The sequence below is a fragment of the Lepidochelys kempii genome, unplaced genomic scaffold (genome assembly GCF_965140285.1).
Source record: "Lepidochelys kempii isolate rLepKem1 unplaced genomic scaffold, rLepKem1.hap1 scaffold_29, whole genome shotgun sequence".
NCBI classification, from domain to species: domain Eukaryota; kingdom Metazoa; phylum Chordata; order Testudines; family Cheloniidae; genus Lepidochelys; species Lepidochelys kempii.
In genome coordinates this window covers 3,279,193-3,304,770 of record NW_027621931.1, presented here as the reverse complement: position 1 = coordinate 3,304,770, position 25,578 = coordinate 3,279,193, and the positions used below count along the sequence as shown (strand labels likewise).

Sequence of the window (25,578 nt, the reverse complement as noted above, 5' to 3'; positions counted from 1 at the left end):
ATACGGGCTAATAAATAATTTCTTGGTGTCACACCAAAAGTGATGCATTCCAGTGTGAAAGAAGAACTAATTCATGTCTTATGAGCATTTGCTATGTAGTTGTAGCCATGCAGGTCCCAGAAAAGCTTGTCTTTGTCCCCAACAGAAGCTGGCCCAGTGAAAGATATTATCTCACCCACCTGCGCGTTTGCTCGCCACACTACCTGAGACAAGCGGAAAGAGACTCAAAGCAGAGAAAAGGGAACAAAGAAGTTGAATTCCTAGCTGAAAAATGGGCCCCTTTGTCAGCTAGAGGCAATCTCAGACGATTCTGGGACCTCTTGTGGCTATTGCTGGTTTTGAAAAAAGCCAGGTGTTATTTAGACAATATCGCTTCCAGTATATCCACTGAAGCAGATTTATGCTTCACAATTGCTGTGTATCCAAAGAGATTCATTCAATTCAGCACACAAGTGAATAGAGATGGGCAGCTGGAGTCAGCCAGTTCTCCCCCATTCTCAAAGTCTTTGGTATTTAAAAAGGCCCCTTTTTGTGTTTATAAGGGACAGGGCACAAAATGGCCAGATAATAAGCTATTGGAGTGAAAGTTCTGAGGTTTTTTTAATTTGCAGTGAAGACTGAATGGAGAATTGTGTCGAGAAGTTTCTTTCCCTGACTGAGGATGGAACCAAGGCAGCATCAACGAGACTCCTAACCAGTAGACCAAGGGTACTCAACAGGTGTACCACGGGCCAACTCTAGACAGCCAGAAATTTTTAATGGACCCTGAAATCTTTTTAAAAATCATAATAATAAGTAAATAAAATTATTTTCTCTGGAGTCTGGACCTTGATCATATCTTGACTGAGATTTTGGACCTTGACAAAAAATAGTTGACTACCCTCTATGCTTTCTAAGGCTACTTTCTCTCCAGTTTAGGAAATGGTCCATTCCCCATTTCAGAGGGGACAAGAACAGAGAGCGCTCATAACCTGAGCTCAAGGAAAAGCGTTGAAATAAGCTCAAATTATGCTTTACGTTCCTCCATCAGAATCCCAAGAGGAACACAAAAGAGGAACAATCCTCCTCTGCTTTCATTTACCCCACTGCATCCTTCTCCGCTTCTTCTTCCGCCTAGAAAGTGGCTTGTCCAGGGAAACCACTCTGCTGATTATAATTTTGGCATAGAAAGCCAGGGAGGGGATTTGCTTCCACTTGACGTGAGCAGATAGCATTCTGACTCAGTGTCTAGAATCAGGTTTCCCAGCTTTGGCTGCCCCCCGTTTGTCAACTCTGTGCAGGCAGGAAGCAGCCAAAGTGCGAACCCTCGCGTCACATGGGCTCTGGTGTCATGATGTTTTGCACAGCGTTGGCGAGTCCATGTTTCGTCTCTTTGTCCTCCTCGGTAAGCCGGACCCTTCCCCACAAATGGTTTCCTCTGACGCTGGAGGGATCGAAGTACCTGCAGGTTTCCTTCACTCAGCTTTATTTTCCTGCATTTCTTGTGTCTTGTATTGCTGTGCCAGGGAGCTGGCAGGGGAATGCCCATGGGAAAGTGAAGTCAAAGTGAGCTTTCTTGGTTTGGCGCTTTCCTGCGTTTTGTCTCCTGGTGAGAAGGGGAAACTGGAGGAGCTATCTTAGCGTTTCTGACGGATATTTGAGGTAAAAAAGAAGCCATTGGTGTTCTTTGTGCTCCTGTTCCTCAAAGAGAAACGCTGAAATAGCTGACGCAGTGGCTACTGAGAAAGCTCAACTAAACAGGCGAAAAGCTCGCCACGACTGGTTTTTGCAGTGTAGGTTATTACCACGTTCGCCTCAGGCATGAAAGGCCTCCGGGTCCTCGGGCAGAAACAGTGTCTTGTTTTGCTTCTGATTATTTTTCTTTTCATTCCCTCCAAGTCGTTTATCAAGCTTTCTTCCTCATTATTTTTTCCTTTCATGAAACTTTAGGGTCGGAAGGTGGGGATTACTCTGAATTTTGACAAACCCCAACTGAATCATCCCAGCCAGGGCTTTGTCAAGTCCCCTGCCTTCTGACATGTCCTTTCACAGAATCACAGATTTGGAAGGGACCTCAGGAGGTCATCTAGTCCAATCCACTGCTCAAGGCAGGACCAATCCCCAATTTTTGCCCCAGATCCCTAAATGGCCCCCTCAAGGATTGAACTCACAGAGAACTGTTTGAAATGGGTCACCCTGATTACCACTACAAAAAGTGATTTTTCCTCCTGCTGATAGTAGCCCATGACATGCTAACGAGGAAATAGCCGTGATTTAAAATCTCCACTCAGAAATGGTGAACAACAGCAGAACCCAAAGTGACTGAAGGAAGGGCAGATGATCACAGTTAGTTCATTCTTTAAGTCAATATTGTCTCAGATGTTCTGGGGAGAGAATTCCACGGTAAGTGATTTTGTATTTTTGCAGGACATCAGACCCCCTGGGGAGAAGCTCCTCAAAGAAAATGTGGCCCCAGGAGTGTCAGAGAAGGGAATCACTGTTTCCCTTACGAGGTGGGTGAGGGAAACCTGCAGGGACTTAGATTCCTCCAGAGTCTGATGAAAGCATTGGTGGGGAAAGTCTGGGGAAGCCGAGTAGGACAAGGAGAGGTAAAAAGGGCTTGCAGCTCTTGTGCAATCCCCATGCTCCCAGCAGAAGGGTCCTGGGGGTTCAGCACTTTGGCTGCTTGTTGAGGACACAGAATTCAGAAGATGGCAAAACTCAGAGCCCTGTTACATGGAGTCAGAATGCAATCAGCTCACACCGAGGGACAGCAAACTCCCTCCCTTGCTCTCTATGCCAAAGTTCCTATCAGCTCAATGTCCTTCCCAGAAGAAGGCCCAGGTTGGCTGCTGAGAGGGTTGCAATGGGGTGAATGAAGGCAGAGGAGGATTGTTCCTCCTGGGTTTTCTTTGTGTTGCTCTGTGATCCTAGTGGAGGAAGCTGACGCAGCATTTGAGTTTGTTTCAGTGGCTTGGGTTGGGCTCCGGTTGTGACCCTGAGCACAGGGTTTGCTGCTCGCTCTGCTCTTAGCCGCTCAGGGAATGGACAAAGAAGCAGCTTCAGAAATTGGACAAAAAATAGCCTAAGAAAGTGTAGCACAGCTGAGAAGAACAGCATTATCCTCCTCTCCCTGGTGGTCTAGTGGTTAGGATTTGGCGCTCTCACCGCCACGACCTGGGTTCAATTCCCAGTCAGGCGACAGTGACTTTATAGCAAAACACCTTAATTTATTCTTCTCTTGCAATTTTAACAAATTGATGGTTTTTCCCTTATTCCCCCATCTTCTACGAGATGTTGGCAAGGGCTTTGGAGACCATATCAAAATCAAAGCTTCCCACTGACTAGGAGCAGAATTTGGCATGGTTCCACTGTGCACCTAGATGTCCACAAATAGACAGGTGCAAATTAGTCACAAAGAGCTCAGATAAGATTTAGGGGATGACAATCTCACTCCCTAAATACCTACATGGGGAACAATACTTACGAACAGGCTCTTCAATCTAACAGACAAATGTATAATGTGAGCCAATGGCTGGAAGTGAAGCTAGACACATTCAAATTGGAAATAAGGCGTGCTTTCTGACAGGGAAGGGAATTAAACATTGAAAATCTTACCCAGAGTCCTGGTGGAGTCTCCATTCCTGGAAATTTTCAAATCAATATTGGATCTATTTTTTTTTAAACAGATCTGTTCTAGTTGAAAAGGAATTCTTCGGGGGCAGGTGTCGGGCCCGTGCTAGACAGGAGGTCAGACTGGGTGTTTACGAAGACCCCTTGTGGTTTTAAAATATGGGAAACAAACCCTTAAATGACAAACGCTTTATTCTGTGAACCAAAAGGAAGTGCTTCCCCTGGCTCTTTTTCTCATTTTGTAAACAAGGGCTTGGAATTTCAACTCTCAGTGAAGCTTTGCCTTTAAACTGAATTAGGTGAATTTTCCAGCTCTTGGTCCTCTGAGTCTAAGGAAGAATCCCTGAAAAGCAGGTGAGGTTTCAGTTCAGAATTTCATAGATTAATTTGATGCCATCCAAGAGTGAACACTTCGGTAGGGAACAAGTGAGAATTTGTTGACCGAGAAAAATTCCTGGTGAAAATTAGCAAAGCTGTGGATATTTTTAAACATTCCAGTGAATTTACACATGAAGATACAAACAGAGAGAGAAACACAGAGAGAGAAAGAGAAAATCACACACTGCACAGGCCCATGCAGGCATTAACAAAAATCAAACCCACACACAAATCCACACAGCACACAGAGAATCATAGAATAACAGATTCAGAGCAGGCTGCACATCAGGGACAGGAGGACGGTGAAGAAATTTGGCATCATGTGACCTCCAGAAGAAGAATGGGGAGCGTCCAGGTACCAGCAGGGCAGATACAGGGCAGATACCGTTTTCATGTTGTCTCCACAGGTACTAATGCGGAGAGTGGACCAGAGGATACGTCTGAGGGAAGGGAGCAGAAGGGAGACTGCGCCAATTGGAAGGCATGAGATGCAGTGTGCTAGGGTTGGGGGTTCCACGACCACCGCTCCCAAGAGGAGGCGGCGGGCGGTGGTGGTCGGGGACTCTCTGCTCAGAGGGACTGAGTCATCTATCTGCCATCCCAACCGGGAAAACCAAGAAGTCTGCTGCTTGCCAGGAGCTAAGATTCGCGATGTGACGGAGAGACTGCCGAGACTCATCCAGCCCTCGGATCACTACCCCTTCCTGCTCCTCCACGTGGGCACCAATGATACTACCAAGAATGACCTTGAGCGGATCCCTGTGGACTTCGTGGCCCTGGGAAGAAGGATAAAGGAGTTTGAGGTGCAAGTGGTGTTCTCGTCCATCCTCCCCGTGGAAGGAAAAGGCCGGGATAGGGACTGTCGAATCGTGGAAATCAACGAATGGCTACGCAGGTGGTGTCGGAGAGAAGGCTTTGGATTCTTTGACCATGGGATAGTGTTCCAAGAAGGAGGAGTGCTAGGCAGAGACAGGCTCCACCTAACGAAGAGAGGGAAGAGCATCTTTGCAAGCAGGCTGGCTAACCTAGTGAGGAGGGCTTTAAACTAGGTTCACCAGGGGAAGGAAACCAAAGCCCTGAGGTAAGTGGGGAAGTGGGATACCAGGAGGAAGCACGAGCAGGAGTGCAGGAGAGAGGAGGGTTCCTGCCTCATACTGAGAAAGAGGGGCGATCAGCGGGTTATCTCAAGTGCCTATACATAAATGCACGACGCCTGGGAAACAAGCAGGGAGAACTTGTTGGTTCTAGACTATTCTCAGTGGTAGAAGAGGACAGGACAAGGAGTAATGGTCAAGTTGCAGTGGGGGAGGTTTAGGTTGGAAAATAGAAAAAACTTTTTCACTAGGAGGGTGGTGAAACACTGAAATGCGTTACCTAGGAAGGTGGTGGAATCACCTTCCTTAGAAGTTTTTCAGGTCAGGCTTGAGAAAGCCCTGGCTGGGATGATTTAGTTGGGGATTGGTCCTCCTCTGGGCAGAGGGTTGGACTAGATACCTCCTGAGGTCCCTTCCAACCCCGATATCCTAGGATTCTATGATCATTTGGCCAACAACATGCAGCAAAGCACCCAACTCAGTTGCATGAATGCTCTATAAACCACTCCTCAATTATACAGAGACACCAGCATATCTCCCCAGCTCTCAGCCTTGCACCTCAGAAATGTACCATCTTACACGGTTCACGGCCTTCTCTTGAAAAGTGTAAGCTCATTAATTAGTTCGCCACTTCATCAAAAATAAAGGGGACATGCACCAGCCTTTGTCATGTGAGCAACTTTCCCAAGCACTTTGGACAAACTCAGGAGTAAGTATAAAATAGTAAAATAAGTTTATTAACTCCAGAAAGTTAGATTTTAACTGAGTATAAGTATTGGTCACAGAGGTCAAAAGTGGTTACAAAACAAACGAAAATAGACTCCCAGTCCAAACTCTAATTTGAATATACTAAGCAAGAATTGGATCAAACAACTTTTCTCACTCACTGGTTGCTCCAGGCAATGTTGAGTTCTTAATACACAGACTGAATTCCCTCTCAGCCTGGGACCAATCTCCGCAGTTCAAATTCTGAGTCTTCCAGACAATCTTCCAGGTGTTGAGATTGGGGAAGAGACAGGCCACGTGGGGGTGTCTTTGACTCTCATTCATATTTTTTCTCCAGCTGCTAGGTAGATTCTTGCCGTGATGCTGGGGTTAGTTAGCCCCCAATATGGAGCAGCAGTTTGCCTTCTGCACCTTGTGGTAGGCATGTCACAGCTCCTTCCCTTTGACCCCGCACGGCAGTGTGTCCCTGTCATGGCCCCTTTCTATCATGCATCACGAAATCTGCGTGCGCACCTCGGGAGTTACACCGCAGAAAGCTGCTTTCCTGTGCAGAAACTTGCCCGTGTAGACAAGGCCGCAGAGGACTTCCATAAGAACGCACGACAGGTCATAGACTGGGTCAGACCAATGGTCCGTCAAGCCCAGTGTGCTACCTGAGAGCGACCAGTGCCAGATGCATTGGAGGGAAAAAACAGAACAGGCTTGTTGACCTGCAAGGTGAGGGTCTTTCACCTTTATATTTAACTTCATTGTTGTCGATTCCTACTTATCCTATATCTAACTACCTTTCCTCTGAGGTCTCTGGGCAAATCAGGTGTGAACCACTCCTTTGACACAGACGTGTCCCAATCCAGCTGAATTGAGGCAGAATTTGGGCCAATGTCAGTTTGGAAAAGGCCTGCTTCACCCAGCAGGTTTCTCAAAGTATCCGTTGCTGTGAACCGCATGTCGTGTGGATGTGCGAACTCCAAAGATAGCAAACATGAAAAAAAAAACGCAAAGCCGGTTCTGAGGTTTCCAGAGCCAGGCCTGGGGGTTAAAGAGCTGTGCTCAAAAGGACAAGGGGGCTCAGCAGCTATAAAAAGAACTAGTTGCAAAAACAAAACAAAAATTACATGGAAAAAAAACAACCAAACAACAACCACCCAGACAAGCTCCCATCACTCGCCCATCACCATTGTAGATCTTGACATCTCCTGCCTAATGTGACATCTTTGCTTTGCGAACAAGAGCCCTGGGGAACTCTCTGGCTCACCTGTGTGGGTGGAAGGGGTCTCACACTATGGGGGAAGGCTGCATCATGAGAAAAACCACCTGTGCTCTACTTTCACACTTTCTAATCTTTCAGAGTAGCAGGAGGCGGAAAAGTGAGACACATGCATTAGACTCAAGAGCAAAACTAAGAGACCAAACCACAGACTCTGGACTCAGCATTCATGTATCCTGCAGTCTGAACTTGGAATCTGTTACATTCCCTCATTGGCTACCATCATTTAACCAACACGGAAGTGCTTCTTGTCCAGCAAGGCAGCCAGTTTGGGACCCATAGGCATGGCATGGCTCTGGAGGAATCAGCTGTTTCTCTCTGTGCTTCAGGAAACTTGGGATCCAAATGGTAAAAGACAGTTGTTCCCAGTTTCATCATGGCATCCCTTAGAAGTGTGAGCAATTCTAAAAACAGTTTACCTTGGCCACAGGTCACCATAGCGTCCATCTCTGGGGTGAAAATCAACCACTCGTACCTCTCATTTCTACCTGAGTTCTTGTCAAATCTTTGACCTTAGTTGTAGCAATTTTACACGGCTCTGGCGTAGAATTCTTCACCAACCACACGACATACCAGTAGCGATACTGAGGTAGAACTCCCCCAAATATGCCCTTTTGTTTCTTTAATCTGGTGGCTCAGATTTAAATAAGGGACTAAATTCAGGTGCGGCTTAGAATCCCTCTAAGACACCAAATGTCAGGTATCTACTCAAAATGGGTGTCTTTCTGCAGCTCTATCACATTCCTCATGGATGTCATTTCCTACACATTTACAGCATCTGCCAGGAGTGAGCTGAACAGAAATGTCACTTCCATTTTTCCCATCTCTACCTAGGAAGGGATTGCATTTCCCAAATAAGAGGCAACATGCACCTGATTAGGAAGGGAAGATCTTCAGGAGCAACCTCCTGCAGGGCATGGGCCACAACTGCTTTGGGAGGCAAATGAATGGGTCTTTTGCTTAGTTCCAAATCATTTACTAGAGAATCCTCTTCCCAGCCCCTTTGGGAAATATTGACCTTACCACTTGAAGAACAGGGGGATAGAGATGGTGATGGAGAATCCCTCTGATTTACCCTATGTTCTTCTGTTGTTACAGAGGGGAAAAGACATTTTTCCCTATCCCTTCCCTATTCCTGCTCTTTGTTATACTTCAATATATTTTAAGGGAGGAAAACAGTAGTAAAAATATCTGCCTTCAGGAAAACCTGAAGCAACAGCGCTCTGATGAACTGTGACAACTGGGAATGAAACAATATGATCCTGGTGGGGGAACTTGATGACTAACAATTGTTTTTAAATGGGGGAACAGTATAACTGTGATGCTCAGGGTTTGTTTAGACTAGGACATGTGATGGAGTTTAGGTCAGGTCAAGGGGAAAGCTAATGCCAACCACTGCACCTCGGCTGCATCTGCACGACAACTGTAATTGTCTTTTAACACCAAGATCACTAACTTGAGCAGCCAATGCCATGTACAGTCCTAGTGGATGTAAGGCACGGGTAGTTTTTGCCTCAGTGTAGCTTGTTGGGAACAAACCTCTCTCCCCCACCTGGAGCTGATGAACATTCCTGGCTGGAGGGACACACGCTCCTTTGACCCAAAAGGAAAGGAGTTGATAGAAAACATCTATCATCTAAACATCTATAACTAAGTGGGAATTAGCAAATGTGATTTAAAAGAAAAAAATACCTTTGGCCAGCCCTAGTCAAGGCATTTGTTACAGATCTCTCCCATGTGGATTTTCTGATGTCTAATAAGGGTTGAGCGCTGATTGAAGCTTCTCCCACACTCAGAGCACGTGTAGGGCCTCTCTCCTGTGTGGATTCGCTGATGTGTGATAAGGGCTGAGCTTTGATTGAAGTGTTTGCCACACTCACGGCATCCATACGGTTTCTCACCCGTATGGATTCGCCGATGTCTAATAAGGTTTGAGCTCTGCTTGAAGTGTTTCCCACACTCAGGGCATCCATAAGGTTTCTCACTCGTGTGGATTTTCCGATGTGTAATAAGGTGTGAGCTCTGCTTGAAGTGTTTCCCACACTCAGGGCATCCGTAAGGTTTCTCACCCGTGTGGATTCTCTGATGTGTGAGAAGGCCCGAGCTCCCTTTGAAGCTTTTCCCACACTCGAGGCATGTGTAGCGTGTTCCTTCCAAGTTCATTCTCTCACGTGTAATAAGGTCTGACTGGCTACCGAAGTTTTCCTCTGGCCTCTGCTGACTCTCACAGGCTTTTGTTTTTTCTGGGCGTGCACAGCTCCCAGAATCATTCCCTTTGGACCTTCCTGACAACTTGCCATGGGCTTCTACTCGCTCAGCATCTTCCTGCTGGGGTTCCTCCTCGTTTTCACTCACCATCCCAACACCTGATGGGAGACCGAGAGAATCCAGACGTAAGTCTCTGCCTGCGCCAGACAGAAAGGAAATCTCAGAGAGAAGAATGGGAAAAGGGATGAAGGAACCAAAATGTGTACAGGACAGATCAAACCTATCAGGAGCTTATTTTCCCTTCAACCTTGCCCAGAGGAGAGAAAGGAAGGGATCAGTTCTGGGTCCGTATCTCAGAAGAAATCTCAGGGGACAGCGAGATTGGGGAGGGACCTGCTGCCAGTTGTCAGTCAGGATAGGTGGGAAGCCATGAGTGACCTCTGCCTAACGATTCTACATCTGCAGGGAACAATCCAGAACTTGGAGAGCTCACAAGGTCTTTGTAGGGCATCCCAAATGTTTCCTGTATTCACCGACAGTTTTGGCGTTGGTTTAACCAATGCCTCACCTATGCAGGGAGCTCTCGGGAGCACTTTTTTCTTAGAGCCATGAAGGTCTGGGACGCACGACTCCTCCCCTCGTTCCAGCTGCGAGATCACATCAGTTCTGGAAACTGGAAACCCTGCTCAAGGCAAAGAAAACAAGGGAGGTCAGTGGAATTTGTGGGATACTTGTCACAAAGAATATTCCATGCTTTTAAGCCCAGCTCACTTTTAAGTAGTAACGTCCCAAGGCCGGCTTCCTTGGCTCAAAGGGCCAGGAGATGATTATTATAAATCATATTCATTACCTTAGTGCCTAAGGGCCAACTAACAGTGGGTCCTCATTTTGCTAGGCACAGTACAAACCGAGAAGCGTTGATGGCCCATGCCCTGAAGAAGTTACAATCTAAATAGACAAGGCAGACACAGAATGGGGAAAGGGGTAGAACCCACCAGCAGAGTGAACTCCGTGAAGGCAGAGTGGCAGATCTGATCAACACAGGCCTAGATCTTGAGACTATCGGATTTAATGTTACAACCAGGGCCAGTGTTTTCCGGAAATTGTCGCTAGGTCTGCATTTTTTCCCAAAATTACTCTTTGTTTCTGGAATCACCGTTAATATCCGGAATTGCTGATCAGAGGGTGGGTGGGGCATGCAAGGTCACAATCCCCCAGATTTCTCCCTGGAGACACCCGTCTCCTCCCCAGCGCACAGGCTGGCTGCGGTTGAGACTTGATGCCGATTTCTTCCCTCCTCATACAAGTCTGGGATCGGCAGTGGGATGCCAGGCTCTCTCATCATGCTGCAGAGAGGACGGCAGTCACAGCTGCTCGCGGCCGTGTCCACAGCACCTCTCCCCTGCTCATCTGCCCTGTACACAGCTGGTTCATGCCCCGTCTCTCCAGCGCACAGCTGGCTCTAGGCTCTCAATGCCCAGTATCTGAGCCCCACCGCCCCCACACAGCCGGCTCCTGTCCCCTCCCCGCAAGGCACTTTCAGGCTTTAAAGGATTAGATATTGCTCACGTTTGTCAATTACTCTCTTTTCATTGCCTGCAAACTCTTGCCCTAATTATGACTGTTATCTGTATATCTAAGCCAGCCCTTGAAAGCATGAATTCTTCACAGACTATGATGCCGAGATGCGCCACATGATACCAGGAAGGGCTGCGGGATGGGTTTCCTGTGCAAGCTGGTATCGCTACGGGGTGATGAATGCCAGATCTCAAGGCTGGTTATGCAGAGCTCCACCTTTTGAAGCTTTACCCAACGCAGAAAGGGGTAGTGACGGATTTCCCCTCATTCAGGAGACTCAAGACAACAGACTTTTGGGGGATAAACAGCTGAGTTTGAGCTGACTGAGGGGGGTCTTTCTGGGCTACAAACTCACAGGACCTGATAACCACCAGGAGGTAACCCTTTAACAAAGGTTTTAATACACTTTGGAACTGATCAGGGATTCCCATGAGGACCGCTGAGGGAATGAAGGTAAACACACATTTGGATGCTCTTCTTGTTTTATGAGAACGGGAACAGGAAGGGCAGGGATATCACTGAATGCAGGATCTCAGCAGGACGAGGTGTCAGGATAGCACCATATTGCAGCCCATTGGAAAACATAATCCCAACTACACATACAAAATGATGGGCTCTAAATGAGCTGTTTCCACTCAACAGAGGGATCTTGGAGTCACTGGGCACAGTTCTCTGAAAACATCAACTCAGTGTGCCACGGCAGTCAAAAAGCAAAGAGAATGTTGGGAATCATTCTGAAATGGATAGATAAGACGACAGAAAATATCATATCGCCTCTATATAAACCCATGGTACACCCACATCTCGAATACTGCCTGCAGATGTGGTTGCCCCATCTCAAAAAAAGATATATTGGAATTGGAAAAGGTTCAGAAAAGGGCAACCCAAATGATTACAGGTATGAAACTCTTCTGTACGGGGAAAGATTAAAAAGACCGGGACTATTCAGCTTGGAAAACAGACAAAGGGGGAATATGAGAGAGGTCTATAAAATCAAAACTGCCGTGGAGAAAGTAAATAAGGACGTGTCATTTACTCCTTCTCATAACACAAGGACTAGGAATCACCCAATGAAATTAATAGGCAGCAGGTTTATAAGAAACAAAAGGAAGTATTTCTTCACACAACGCACAGTCAACCTGGGGAACTCTTTGCCAGAGGACGTTGTGAAGGCCAAGATTATAATAGGGTTACAAAAAAAAAAAAAAAAAAACACCATGAGAAATCTATTGAGGACAGGTCGTGAATGGTTATTAGCCAGGATGGGCAGGGATGGTGTCCCTAACTTCTGTTTGTCATAAGCTGTGAATGGGTGACAGGAGATGAATCACTTCATGATTCCCTGTTCTCTTCATTCCCTCTGGGACACCCGGTGCTGGTCACTGTCGGAAGACAGGACACTGGGCTAGATGGACCTTTGGTCTGTCCCAGTGTGGCCGTTCTTAAATAAAAGGGAACCTAGTGAGTTCAGTGCAATGGGAGGGAGTAGGAAAATCCCTGGGTGTGGAGAACACTGGGAAATTAGAAACTATCATTCACAAGCAACAGACTCTAAATAGTCTAGAAAAGCAGAATGTGAAAAATAAGAATCGGGGTCATGTGACTTCAGGAATGAGGGACTCAAAAAACCAAGTCTGCAGAGAAGAGAGATTGTGGCTATTGCACATGCGGATGGGGGAGCAACTCTCCAGGTCTCAAGGATTTTCACCAGCAACCAAGGCCATTGTCCCATGCACGGGGCAATCCGGAGCAGTGAGGAGTTGTGTCATCTGTAATCCTGGCTGAGTTTCAATGCTCTGCTGCTGGAGCTCCCTTGTCTGGATTCCCCCAGATTCTCGGAGATGCTGCCCCGAGCAGGGTCTAGGGAGAGATCTCTTGTAGGAAGCCCAACACCCTCCTCCTTGTGAAAAGGAAAGGAGGACTTGTGGCACCTTAGAGACTATCCAATTTATTTGAGCATAAGCTTTCGTGAGCTACAGCTCACTTCATCGGATGCAAACTGTGGAAAGTGTAGAAGAGCTTTTTATATACACACAAATCATGAAAAAAATACCACCTCCCACCCCACTCTCCTGCTGGTAACAGCTTATCTAAAGTGATCACTCTCCTTACAATGTGTATGATAATCAAGGTGGCCCATTTCCAGAACAAATCCAGGGTTTAACAAGAACACGGGGGAGGGGGGGGGACGGAAAAAACAAGGAGAAATAGGTTACCTTGCATAATGACTTAGCCACTCCTAGAGCTGGATATAAAGCAGGGGAATCTCCCCTAAGCCTGACTGGTGGCTTCCCCCTTCGTATTTCAAGGCACCCGCTGGTGAGTTGGGTCAAGCTCCAGCACTACGAGTCTGGTCCTTTTTCCCAGCCCCATCTAAGTAGGTTATTTTCTGTTCACCAGATTGGAGCATTTCCACCTCCGAACCTTATGGGTCTCTTCCCAGAATCTAGGCCACTTATTAAACAACTCCCAGCAGGTCTGCCACCCCCTGGCCTCCTCCCTTTCTCCACCCTGTGCATTTCCTGCCCCACTCCAACCTCCAAACCAGATGGTGCAAACCTTCCCCTCTCCCGTGTATTTGCTGTCCCTCTCCCTCCTGCAGGAACAGATCAGAACCCCCCACAATAATCCCTACCTGAGCTGGCTCCTCTGCAGCCATGTCGCTCCCTTGTCCCATGGGAGGACGGGATGAACCGGAAAGAAACATGAGCGTCGTTCTGCAACCTGGCCGGGCAAGAAGGGCTGTTGTGGAAGTTTAGGAACGGGCATTAGATCATTTCACATCACGCTTCCCCCAGGCTCTTTCCCTGCAGAGTGAGATCCGAGATTCTGCCGTGCTGAGAAAATGCTCAATCTCTGGATTACAGCAGAGACCTGGCCCCTCCTGCCAGGCTAGGCCCACAGACACGCTTTTAACCTCCTTTCTCCCTCCCGCATCCCAAAACAAAGTCTCTGAACGCAATCCTAGAAAAAAGCAGAACCAAAGGAGTCCCTTTCGAGGATTCCCTCTGACACTGACCCCACGGCAGCCACACCCCACCAGGAGGGACATGGAGTCAGGAACTGGGTTTTCCTCTCTCTCATCCTCGTCTTGTCCACAGGAAAGTGATTCTCCCCACAGTGCAGTAATACATCTGTCTGGGCAGATGAGAGAGCTGGAAATCTCTTTCAAAACTCTTTTATCCCACGGACCCTGTCAGTCTCTCTGTCTCCTTTTCCCTGTGCCCTCTCCATGCCTGTCTGCTAGGAAACTCTCATTCCTGGGTTGTTTGCTCCCCCATGGCTGGATTTGCTCCTGCAAATGGCAGGAGAAATGGGGTGGGGGGCTGTTTGTGTAGAGTCATTTTATAGTCCCTCACTGCCTGCCTGGGATTTCCCCATTGCCTGCCTAGGACCCCCACCTGCCCTCCACCAGGATCTGCCAGCCCATTTGCCTGGGACCCCCTCCTCCGGCCAGGACCCCCTGACACTTTACATGTGGACCCCTCACTCTGCGCCAGGGACCGCCCCACCACAGCGCTGTGCACTGGGCATGGCAATGGTCCCAGGAGCCAGCTGGGCAATCCCAGGCAGAGCCCCTGGCACAGCACCGGGCAGCGTCTAATCCCCTGCCCCACCTGCCCAAGAGACCCCCACCCCCACTGGTCTGCAGCCAACAGGCCCACAGCGATACCCACCTCCAAGACCCATAGCCTTAGGGCTGGGCACATCAGAACTACCCCCCGAAACCCCAAACCCTCCAGAACCCACCTACCTGACTAGGGTCCCCCCTGCCCAGCCACCCAGAGGCCTCCCCCTACCACAATGTCCCTTCAGCTCCCGCTGCAATCTCCCCACACAGACATGCACCCCCCAGCAACAGTGTTCCCTCACAGTGTCTGACAAGTGGACAGAAAGTTATCACAACCCCCTGCTGGCCAGTCACACAGGCAGGGGGAGCCCAGGGGGACGCCTCTTTAACAGGAGAAGGGAAGCCATGGAGGGCCAAAATAAGTAAGACATTTCCATACTCTGTCACTAGCAAATAATGGCCACCATGGATCCACCCCAGAGGTGGCTACATCTTTGCACTGCGGGAAGCCCCCCCTCACGGAGACCCTTTGTCATGGGGTTTGGGATATTTCTGAACCACGCTGCACTCAGAGGGACCTCCTCATCCCGTGCCAGCTGGAGAAAAGAAAAGGGTCCAGCCAACTCTCCTGTTACCAACTGGGAACCACCCATCCCCCAAACAGGGGGAGGCCCCTGGCTTTGATGGGTATTGAATATATGGCTAGTCTCTTTTATCAGCAAACATTTTTAACAGAGAGAAAGGAGGGAACAAATGATTCTCAAAGGAGAGGGAAAGATGATCATTGTTGCAGGGGGATTAATTTCCCAACCAGGACGGAGAAGGACTCAGGGCGACAGGTTCCCCCCAAAGAAGGACAAGTTGCTAGGATTTAGAGACATGGGGAACAGCCCCAAACCCAAGAGGATTTTTAATTGACATTTGATAATGACATCGTAAGAGGGAAACCTGAGATTTGAGATCAGTGTTCAGAAATGAAAGAGAAAGGGTGGAAATCTGAGGGATTTTGGATCCATTTATGCAAATTATAGAGAGGAAAGTGGAAAATGAGAGGGATTTTATCACAGTTGTTGATAGGAGGTAAAAGCTGAGTGTATTTCCCACCACTATTTGGTCAATGAATAGAGCGGAAATGGGCAACATTGGCAAACGTTTGAGATCCATATTCAGGAATCTGAGAAAAGGTGTAAATCTGAGATTTTCGTCGTAATTTATAATTACAGAGACAGGGAAAGCTCTCAGGGGCATATTCAATTAGAAGTAGACAACTAGAGTAAAAGTGGGGCAAACGTTGAGGGTATTTTTGAGGAATCTTTGAGACGTACAGAGAAAACGTGTCACAAACTACGCAACTGAGAACATGGGATAAACGCCAAGACCGGGGGGGCTTTTATGTGGCTATTAAAGAACTAGCTGGAAAAGGGGGGACCGTTTGTGATATAAAATCCAGGCTGTCCAATACATAAGCAGAAAGTGATGGTCCCCCCCCCCACGGCCCCCGTTCACCTGGGCAGCAGGGAGCCCTCTGAGGGGCTGACTGAAGGGGGCGGAGGGGGGCTCTGGAGGGCTCCCTGGGGGCGGGGAGGGGGCGGCAGTGGGGGATGGGCAGGTAGGGGGCAGAGAGTCACTTTCCTGCCCCCCCCCCCAGCGCTCCCCCACCGGGGTCTCCCACTCACCGGAGCACGGGGGGGTTAATGACGGGCCCCACCCCGCACAGACCCCGGAGGGGAGCCGCAGCTGCTCCTCCTACAGATCCGACACGAGGCAGCGCCTGGTCTGCTCCGGGCTCCGCCCCCAGACTCTGCCCCGCCCCTGTCTGCTCCAGGCCCCGCCCCCTGACGCTGCCCCGCCCCTGTCTGCTCCAGGCCCCGCCCCCAGACGCTGCCCCGCCCCCGATCCGCTCCTGGCCCCGCCCCCAGGCGCTGCCTCGTGTCGGGTCTCTCGGAGGAGCAGCTGCGGCTCCGCTCCGGGGTCTGTGCTGGGGGAGCCCGTCATTAACCCCCCCGTGCCCGGCCGGGGGGGGCTTTGTCCAGCTGGGACCAGCCCCGGCTCTGCCCGCCCCCGACCCGGTGAGTGGGAGACCCCGCGGAGGGGGGAGCGCTTGTGGGGGGCAGGAAAGTGACTCTCTGCCCCCGGCACGGCTGGGATTGGGGGGGGCAGAGACTGGGGCCCGGCGGGCGGGGTCCCTTGGGGGGTGTTGGGGGGAGAAGCCGGAGTTGCGGGGGGTGGGGGTTGAATTGTCTCTGTGCAGCCAGGAAATTCCCGGGGGGGAAGTGGGGGGCGGCGGGGGAGTTAATTGGATTCCCTTCCCCCCCCCCGGGCACAAATGCCCCCCAGTTTTCCCCTTTTCCCTCTCGGTAGCTCCCACCTGGTTGTAAACTCCCCCCCACCCCCCCATTGATCCGCTCTCTGGTCTCCCCTGATCCCCCCCCGTCTCTCCCTCCTCCTCACATGTCCATTGAAACTCCCCTCCCGTGGGGGGGGCGGGATTTCCCTCCCCCCCGTTTTATCCGCAGCGATTTGTCCCGGTGTCGGTGGGAAGTTGGAGCCCGGAGCCATCCCCCAACCTGGCTGCCCCGGCGTGGGGGTGGGAGGAGACGCCGGGTCTCTGCCGGGGCGGGGAACGGAGGGGACGTGTCCCCCATGGGGCTGCCCCCGATCCCGGCTTCCCAGTCCCACTTGCTGCCCCCAACTGCAGCACCGTTGCCCCCAGCCCCCACCTGCCCCCCACCTGCCCATCCCCCACTACCGTCCCCTCTCGTCCCCCAGGGAGCCCTCCAGCTCCCCCCCCCCCGCCCCCTCCGGTCAGCCCCTCAGAGGGCTCCCTGCTGCCCAGGTGAACGGGGGCCGTGGGGGGGGGGGGGACGATCACTCTCTGTTTATGTTTTGGACAGGCTGGATTTTATATGACAAACGGTCCCCCCTTTTCCAGCTAGTTCTTTAATAGCCACATAAAATCCCCGCCCCCGGTCTTGGCATTTATCCCATGTTCTCAGTTGCGTAGTTTGTGACACGTTTTCTCTGTACGTCTCAAAGATTGATAAAAATGTTTGCCCCACTTTTACTCTAGTTGTCTACTTCTAATTGAATATGCCCCTGAGAGCTTTCCCTGTCTCCGTAATTATAAATTACGACGAAAATCTCAGATTTACACCTTTTCTTAGATTCCTGAATATGGATCTAAAATGTTTGCCAATGTTGCCCATTTCTATTCATTGACAAAATAGTGGTGGGAAATACAGTCAGCTTTTACCTCTGTGACAAAGTGGGACTGTTCTTCATGTTTCCTCTGAATAGTGTGGGGGTGCCTCAGTTTCCCCTAGGCAGTTTTTAAGTATCTAGGTGGTGGGGTAAGGGTGTATGATCATTGCAGAGCCCTAGAGGGCAGGTGTGTGCAGGAGTCTGGACACAGAGAATGGCCGACACCCTGTTTCCTGGACACTGATGGCCTGGGCCCTTCCCCCCTGCAAGGTGAGAGCTAAAGGGTTGGAGAACAAAGGAATCCGGTGACCTCCTGGCCCGGGAAAGGAACCAAGCCCAGAGGAGGAGGGGCTGGAGGGAGTTGGAGTGAAGTGCAGACGTGTTTGTCTGGCTCACTGCCCCCCCACAAAATGGCCCCAGCTGAGGGATCCTGTTCTCTGCACCTGCAAGCTCTGTTTTAGACCATGTTCCTGTCATCTAATAAACCTCTGTGTTACTGGCTGGCTGAGAGTCCCGTCTGACTGCGGAGTTGGGGGGCAGGACCCTCTGGCTTCCCCAGGAGCCCCGCCTGAGTGGACTCGCTGTGGGAAGGGCATGGAGGGGCAGAGGATGCTCAATGCTCCGAGGTCAGACCCAGGAAGGTGGAAGCTGGGTGAGCTGTGTGTCCTGAAGACAGGCTGCTCACAGAAAGGCGACTGCCCCAGAGTCCTGCCTGGCTTCATGGGGAGCAGTTCCAGAGCATCGCCCAGGGACTCTGTGACAACTGGTGGTAGCAGTGGGATGTACTGCACCCAGTGGATGGCGCTTCCTGCAGTAAGTGACTGGGGAGCAGTAAAAGGAAGGGGGATTGACGGGAACCAGGCGTGCTGAAGATTCAGAGAGAGACAGTTTCAGGGGGCGGTTAACTCCTGGAAGTGTGTGACCAGAGAGAAGGACTTTTGCAGTAACAGGGTTCCCCTGGGGATTGCAGCGAGCGGTCCCAGGGACGGAGGAGTCTGCCGCTCGACCCTGACAAAGAGGGGGTGATCTCGAGAAGGGCTGGCACACTAGGGGTTCTCCCTGGAAACCGTGGGGAGCTGAGAGCACACAGGCCTGTGAGTCCACAACAACTTGGGAAGGGCGGAGTGAGGGCCTGTCACCGTCTCCTGAAGAAGGACATTGTAACCCTGTACAGAAAGAGAGGGTTGAGCGTTGGAAAGTTCACCAAAGCACAGTTAATCGTGCAGCTGGAGGAGGATGACCGCTCTAAGGGACAGATTCCTGACCCGAAATGGGGCTATAGCAGGATCTGGGAGCAGCTGGAGTGGTGGCCAGGCATCCCCAACACTCCTGTCCCCGACCAGACGAGGGTCTTCACGATCGGGTTCCCCATCCGGGGATCGGAGTCGGACAGGATTGGAGCTGAGTCCGAGAGAGCAAGAGGACCGTGAGAGACAGCGAGAGCCCGAGAAAGAGCTGCAGAAGCAGCAGCAGCATGAACTGGTGATGGGGGAGTGGAGAGGCCTAGGGGACCCCCCAGGGGTGAGTGGGGATAGACCCCGGGGGGCCAGTTCCGCAGGGAACCTCGAGACTAAATTGCTTCCCCTGGTTAAGGAGGGGGGGATGTGGATGCCCACCTCACTGCCTTTGAGCAGGCTGGAGATTTGAACCGGGGGACCCTGCGGAAAAGCCCCGGTGTCTAGCTCCCTTGCTGGGTCCCAAGGCCATAGACTCCGTCAGCCAGATGGGTGGGGAGGTGGACAGGCTCCCACTTCTGGTCCCAACCTATATGCCTGTGTGGAGTTTCCTTGGGCCAGGCCCCTCGGACCTCCAGTGGGAGCAGAAGGTGATGGTGAATGGGGAGACATTCCTGGGGTGGCGAGATCCTGGGACAGAGAGAACTGGTGTCAGGCCCTGGGTGGTGCAGCCTCAGAGGCTGAGGGGCTGTGTGAGCTGGGTGAGGGTCCCAGGGACGAAGCCCCTCGCCCTGCCTATAGCACAGATCCCTGTGCAGACCCAGGAGGGGTGGGGCTGGCTGGTCGTTAGGGTTCTCCAGGACACCAGCTGCAAGACCCTGTTATGGGGTGACTGTGTCTCTTTGGGACAGGATCCAGGCCGTACTCCTGTAACTGCCAAGGGTTTGAATCCGGGGAACCAATCGGTGAAGAGGAAAATGGTCAGTGCAAATGCAGATGACCTGGCTGGCAGCAGGGAGGAGCGGCTAGGCTCAAGCTATCTGCCTGCCTGTAACCAGACCCCTGGAGTTGGGTGGGACAGAGAGATGCTCCCCGCCCCCCTTGCACACCGGAGAGGGGGCTCACGCTGGCTCTGATGCTGTGAGGAAAGCAGCGAGCTCGCTGCCTACCCCCACTGGGACAGCAAGGGCAGTGCTGAGCAAGGGGGGAGCTGAGACCCCAGCTGAGTGGGGGGAGACACAGGCAGGGCAGGGGATCTGTGGGGAGTGGCAAGGTGCTAGGTAAGGAAAGTCTGGATGAGCCTAGGCAGCCTTGTGAGCTGATGGCTGTGTCTAGTCAGCAGGGTGGGAAGTCGAGGAGAGTGGAAGAGGAGTGTCCCTGGACCTTACCTGTTAGCTCAGTGGAGAATTGGGACAGTGAAGGAAACGTACCTGTGTCTGTCAGGGGTATTGACTTGCCTTTGGAGGGAGCTACCCTGATCTCCAAGCAGTTGTCTGTGACCAGCCTTGTGTGCTGGGACAAGGGGAGAGAGGTCCCAAGCTGGGTGTCTGGGAAAGGAGAAAGTGTGTCCGGCTCTTCTTTGTCTGTGGAGCAGACAGAAGGGGCCTTTCAGCCTGTAATGGTTGAGGGGCGTGCAGTTGTCTCAGAGCTGGTTCTGGATTCAGCTAAAGCCCGGGAAGGGTCCTAAGTTTGTGTCTGCTTGGGAGAATGGCCCTGTAACTAGGTCGCATCCAGTTAGGGTCTATGTAAAATCCCAGAGACGAGACAATTCTGGTGCTTGTATTTTGCCTGTTGCTAGTGTGTTGTTGGAAAGGGTGTAGCAACTCTGTCTAATCAGGGTGAGATCCTAGCCAGGGCACAAGGAGAGCAGGAAGGTGATGTGATTGTGTTACCTCCTGAGGGTGTGGAAACCGGTAGCAAGAAGGAAAAGATTCCTGAACTTGTGTGTGGCAAAGGGAAGGAGAATGCTTCTGACCTTTTCTCTAGGAAGTCTGTAAGTTTGCCTGAAAGGGGATTGTGTAGGAATCCGCCGGATGGGCCAGAGGTGATTCTGGATGTAAGGGAGACCCAGAAAGAGTCTGTTGTTGCTCAGAAAAGTGTTCCTCCAGAGGAAGCCCTCGGTGAAGAGGGTAAGGGCAGAATTTCTGTGAGGGGTGAATTATTGCATAGAAAAGCCCCTAGGGAAAGGAATCCTCATGGAGTCTTTGCAAGCAGTTTACTGCCACTGAAGGGTGTGAAAGTGATTTTATCAAGAAAGTTTCAGTTCCTAACAGCCAGAAATTTTCTGTTGTGAATGGATCCACTGACTGTCCTGTTGAAAGACCCAGTGTGGAGAGCTTTGAGAAGGTCTCCGATGAAGTGAAAGCTGTTAAGAAAGTTAAACAGTCCCATAACCAAGTGGCTGTGTTTGGCCAGCTTGTTGGGGAGAAGACCCAATCCCAGTTTGACCCCCTGGGGTTTTGGGGTGGCCAAAGGGCATGGGCCACAGAAACCTTCCCACATGCGGCCTGCGAGTGCTATCGACCACCACCGACCTAAGGGAGGGCGTGAAACTGGAAGGGCCTGGTGTAACTCCTCCCAAGGAATGGGAGAGATGCTGGGGCACCCATGGGAACGTTAGTGGTTTCGAACTTCCCCAGGTCACCGGCTAAAGTGACCCCGCTCAGTTCGATCTCGAAGGGGGGAGAGATGTGACAAAGTGGGACTGTTCTTAATGTTTCCTCTGAATAGTGTGGGGGTGCCTCAGTTTCCCCTATGAAGTTTTTTAGTATCTAGGTGGTGCGATAAGGGTGTATGATCATTGCAGAGCCCTAGAGGGCATGTGTGTGCAGGAGTCTGGACACGGAGAATGGCCAACACCCTGTTTCCTTGCCACTGATGGCCTGGGCCCTTCCCCCCTGCAAGGTGAGAGCTAAAGGGTTGGAGAACAAAGGAATCCGGTGACCTCCTGGCCCGGGAAAGGAACAAAGCCCAGAGGAGGAGGGGCTGGAGGGAGTTGGAGTGAAGTGCGGGCGTGGTTGTCTGGCTCACTGCCCCCAAAATGGCCCAAGCTGAGGGGTCCTGTTCTCTGCACCTGCAAGCTCTGTGTTAGACCATGTTCCTGTCATCTAATAAACCTCTGTTTTACTGGCTGGCTGAGAGTCCTGTCTGACTGCGGAGTTGGGGTGCAGGACCCTCTGACTTCCCCAGGAGCCCTGCCTGAGCGGACTCGCTGTGAGAAGCGGACGGAGGGGCAGAGGATGCTGAATGCTCCGAGGTCAGACCCAGGAAGGTGGAAGCTGGGTGAGCTGTGTGTCCTGAAGACAGGCTGCTCACAGAAAGGCGACTTCCCCAGAGTCCTGCCCAGCTTCATGGGGAGCAGTTCCAGAGCATCGCCCAGGGACTCTGTGACAACCTCCTATCAACAACTGCTCTAAAATCCCTCTCATTTTCCATTTTCCTCTCGATAATTTGCATAAATGGATCCAAAATCCCTCAGATTTCCAACCTTTCTCTTTCATTTCTGAGCACTGATCTCAAATCTCAGTTTTCCCTCTTACGATGTCATCATCAAATGTCACTTAAAAATCCTCTTGGGTTTGGGGCTGTTCCCCATGTCTCTAAATCCCAGCAACTTGTCCTTCTTTGGGGGGAACCTGTCGCCCTGAGAGCTTCTCCATCCTGGTTGGGAAATTAACCCCCCTGCAACAATGATCATCTTTCCCTCGCCTTTGAGAATCATTTGTTCCCTCCTTTCTCTCTGTTAAAAATGTTTGCTGATAAAAGAGACTAGCCATAGATTCAATACCCATCAAAGCCAGGGGCCTCCCCCTGTTTGGGGGATGGGTGGTTCCCAGTTGGTAACAGGAGAGTTGGCTGGACCCTTTTCTTTTCTCCAGCTGGCACGGGATGAGGAGGTCCCTCTGAGTGCAGCGTGGTTCAGAAGTATCCCAAACCCCATGACAAAGGGTCTCCGTGAGGGGGGGCTTCCCGCAGTGCAAAGCTGTAGCCAACTCTGGGGTGGATCCACGGTGGCCATTATTTGCTAGTGACAGAGTATGGAAATTTCTTACTTACTTTGGCCCTCCATGGCTTCCCTTCTCCTGTTAAAGAGGCGTCCCCCCGGGCTCCCTCTGCCTGTGTGACTGGCCAGCAGGGGGTTGTGATAACTTTCTATCCACTTGTCAGACACTGTGAGGGAACACTGTTGCTGGGGGGGGCATGTCTGTGTGGGGAGATTGCAGCGGGAGCTGAAGGGGCATTGTGGTAGGGGGAGGCCTCTGGGTGGCTGGGCAGCGGGGGGCCCTAGTCAGGTTGGTGGGTTCTGGAGGGTTTGGGGTTTCGGGGAGTAGTTCTGATGTGCCCAGCCCTAAGGCTATGGGTCCTGGAGGTGGGTATGGCTGGGGGCCTGTTGGCTGCAGACCAGTGGGGGTGGGGGTCTCTTGGGCAGGTGGGGCAGGGGATTAGATGCTGCCTGGTGCTGTGCCAGGGGCTCTGTCTGGGATTGCCCAGCTGGCTCCTGGGACCATTGCCATGCCCAGTGCAGAGAGCTGTGGTGGGGCGGTCCCTGGCGCAGAGTGAGGGGTGGTCCTGTAAAGCGTCAGGGGGTCCTGCTGGCCGGAGGAGGGGGTCCCAGGCAAATGGGTTGGCAGATCCTGGTGGAGGGCAGGTGGGGGTCCTAGGCAGGCAATGGGGAAATCTCAGGCAGGAAGTGAAGGACTATAAAATGACTCTACACAAACAGCCCCCCACCCCATTTCTCCTGCCATTTGCAGGAGCAAATCCAGCCATGGGGGAGCAAACAACCCAGGAATGAGAGTTTCCGAGCAGACAGGCATGGAGAGGGCACAGGGAAAAGGAGATAGAGAGACTGACGGGGTCCGTGGGATAAAAGAGTTCTGAAAGAGATTTCCAGCTCTCTCATCTGCCCAGACAGATGTATTACTGCACTGTGGGGAGAATCACTTTCCTGTGGACAAGACGAGGATTAGAGAGAGGAAAACCCAGTTCCTGACTCCATGTCCCTCCTGCTGGGGTGTGGCTGCCGTGGGGTCAGTGTCAGAGGGAATCCTCGAAAGGGACTCCTTTGGTTCTGCTTTTTTCTAGGATTGCGTTCAGAGACTTTGTTTTGGGATGCGGGAGGGAGAAAGGAGGTTAAAAGTGTGTCTGTGGGCTTAGCCTGGCAGGAGGGGCCAGGTCTCTGCTGTAATCCAGAGATTGAGTAGAGAGTTGTCACTTTGGATGGGCTATCACCAGCAGGAGAGTGAATTTGTGTGGGGGGCGGAGGGTGAGAAAACCTGGATTTGTGCTGGAAATGGCCCAACTTGATGATCACTTTAGATAAGCTATTACCAGCAGGACAGTGGGTTGGGAGGAGGTATTGTTTCATATTGTCTGTGTGTATATAAAGTCTGCTGCAGTTTCCACGGTATGCATCCGATGAAGTGAGCTGTAGATCACGAAAGCTCATGCTCAAATAAATTGGTTTGTCTCTAAGGTCCCAGAAGTACTCCTTTTCTTTTAGCATTTTCTCAGCACGGCAGAATCTTGGATCTCGCTCTGCAAGGAAAGAGCCTGGGGAACCGTGATGTGAAATGAACTAATGCCCGTTCCCAAACCTCCACAACGGCCCTTCTCGCCCCATCAGGCTGCAGAACGACACTCACGTTTCATTCCAGTTCATCCCGTCCTCCCATGGGACAGGGGAGCGACATAGCTGCAGGGGAGCCAGCTCAGGTAGGGATTATTGGGGGCGTTCTGATCTGTTCCTGCAGGAGGGAGAGGGACAGCAAATACACGGGAGAGGGGAAGGTTTGCACCGTCTGGTTTGGAGGTTGGAGCGGGGACAGGAAATGCACAGGGTGGAGAAAGGGAGGAGACCAGGGGGTGGCAGACCTGCTGGGAGTTGTTTAATAAGTGGCCTAGATTCTTGGAACAGACCCATGCGGTTCGGAGGTGGAAATGCTCCAATTTGGTGAACAGAAAATAACGCACGTAGATGGGGCTGGGAAAAAGGACCAGACTCCTAGTGCTGGAGCCTGACCCAACTAACCAGTGGGTGCCTTTAAATATGAAGGGGGAAGCCACCAGTCAGGTTTAGGGGAGATTCTCCTGCCTCATATCCAGCTCCTCACAAGGAGGAGGGTGTTGGACTTCCTACAAAAGATCTCTCCCTCGACTCTGCTCGGGGCAGCATCTCCGGTATCAGTCTGTGGCTAGTAGGTGTGTGATGGATCTGCTGGGAGAGAGGAGGGGTGTCTCTTCGCCCCCTCACCCTGGTGTTTCCTGGGTGGTCTGAGTGGGGTGGGGGTGGGACTCTGTTGGCTGCGATCCACCCAGAGTTTCCGTTTGATTGGCTCCTCTCCCCCGTGAATAGTGGGGCTGTGAGTGGGGCAGCAGGTCCTGCGTGTGGGGCTCTGGCTCTTTCAGGGGCCGGTGACCTTCGAGGAGGTGGCTGTGTATTTCACCAGGGAAGAGGGGGCTCTGCTGGACCCCGCTCAGAGAGCCCTCTCCAAAGATGTCATGCAGGAGACCTATGAGACTGTGACCTCGCTGGGTAAGGGTTCCTGTCCCCTTGGTTCTTGGAAGGGGAACTGAAGAGATGAGGTTCACGCCACCCCCACAATGCCACCTCTGCTCTGTCCTGTTCCAGCATCACCCCAGCATGCCAGTGACACACACACGACCAGAGACCCTCCCCTGCTGCTGAACGCTGTGGGAAGAGAGCACAGGAGCAGAATCGCACAGTGTCAAATATCTCCTGTTTGCACAAGTAAAACGGGGGGTTAG

General features: G+C 51.4%; 1 non-coding gene across 1 annotated transcript; it reads left to right on the top strand.

The window, feature by feature from the left end:
• The first annotated feature begins 3,109 nt into the window (after positions 1 to 3,109).
• On the top strand, positions 3,110 to 3,182 carry TRNAE-CUC (transfer RNA glutamic acid (anticodon CUC)). The gene has a single exon. It is a non-coding gene; the product is annotated as a tRNA-Glu (tRNA).
• Positions 3,183 to 25,578: the final 22,396 nt, after the last annotated feature.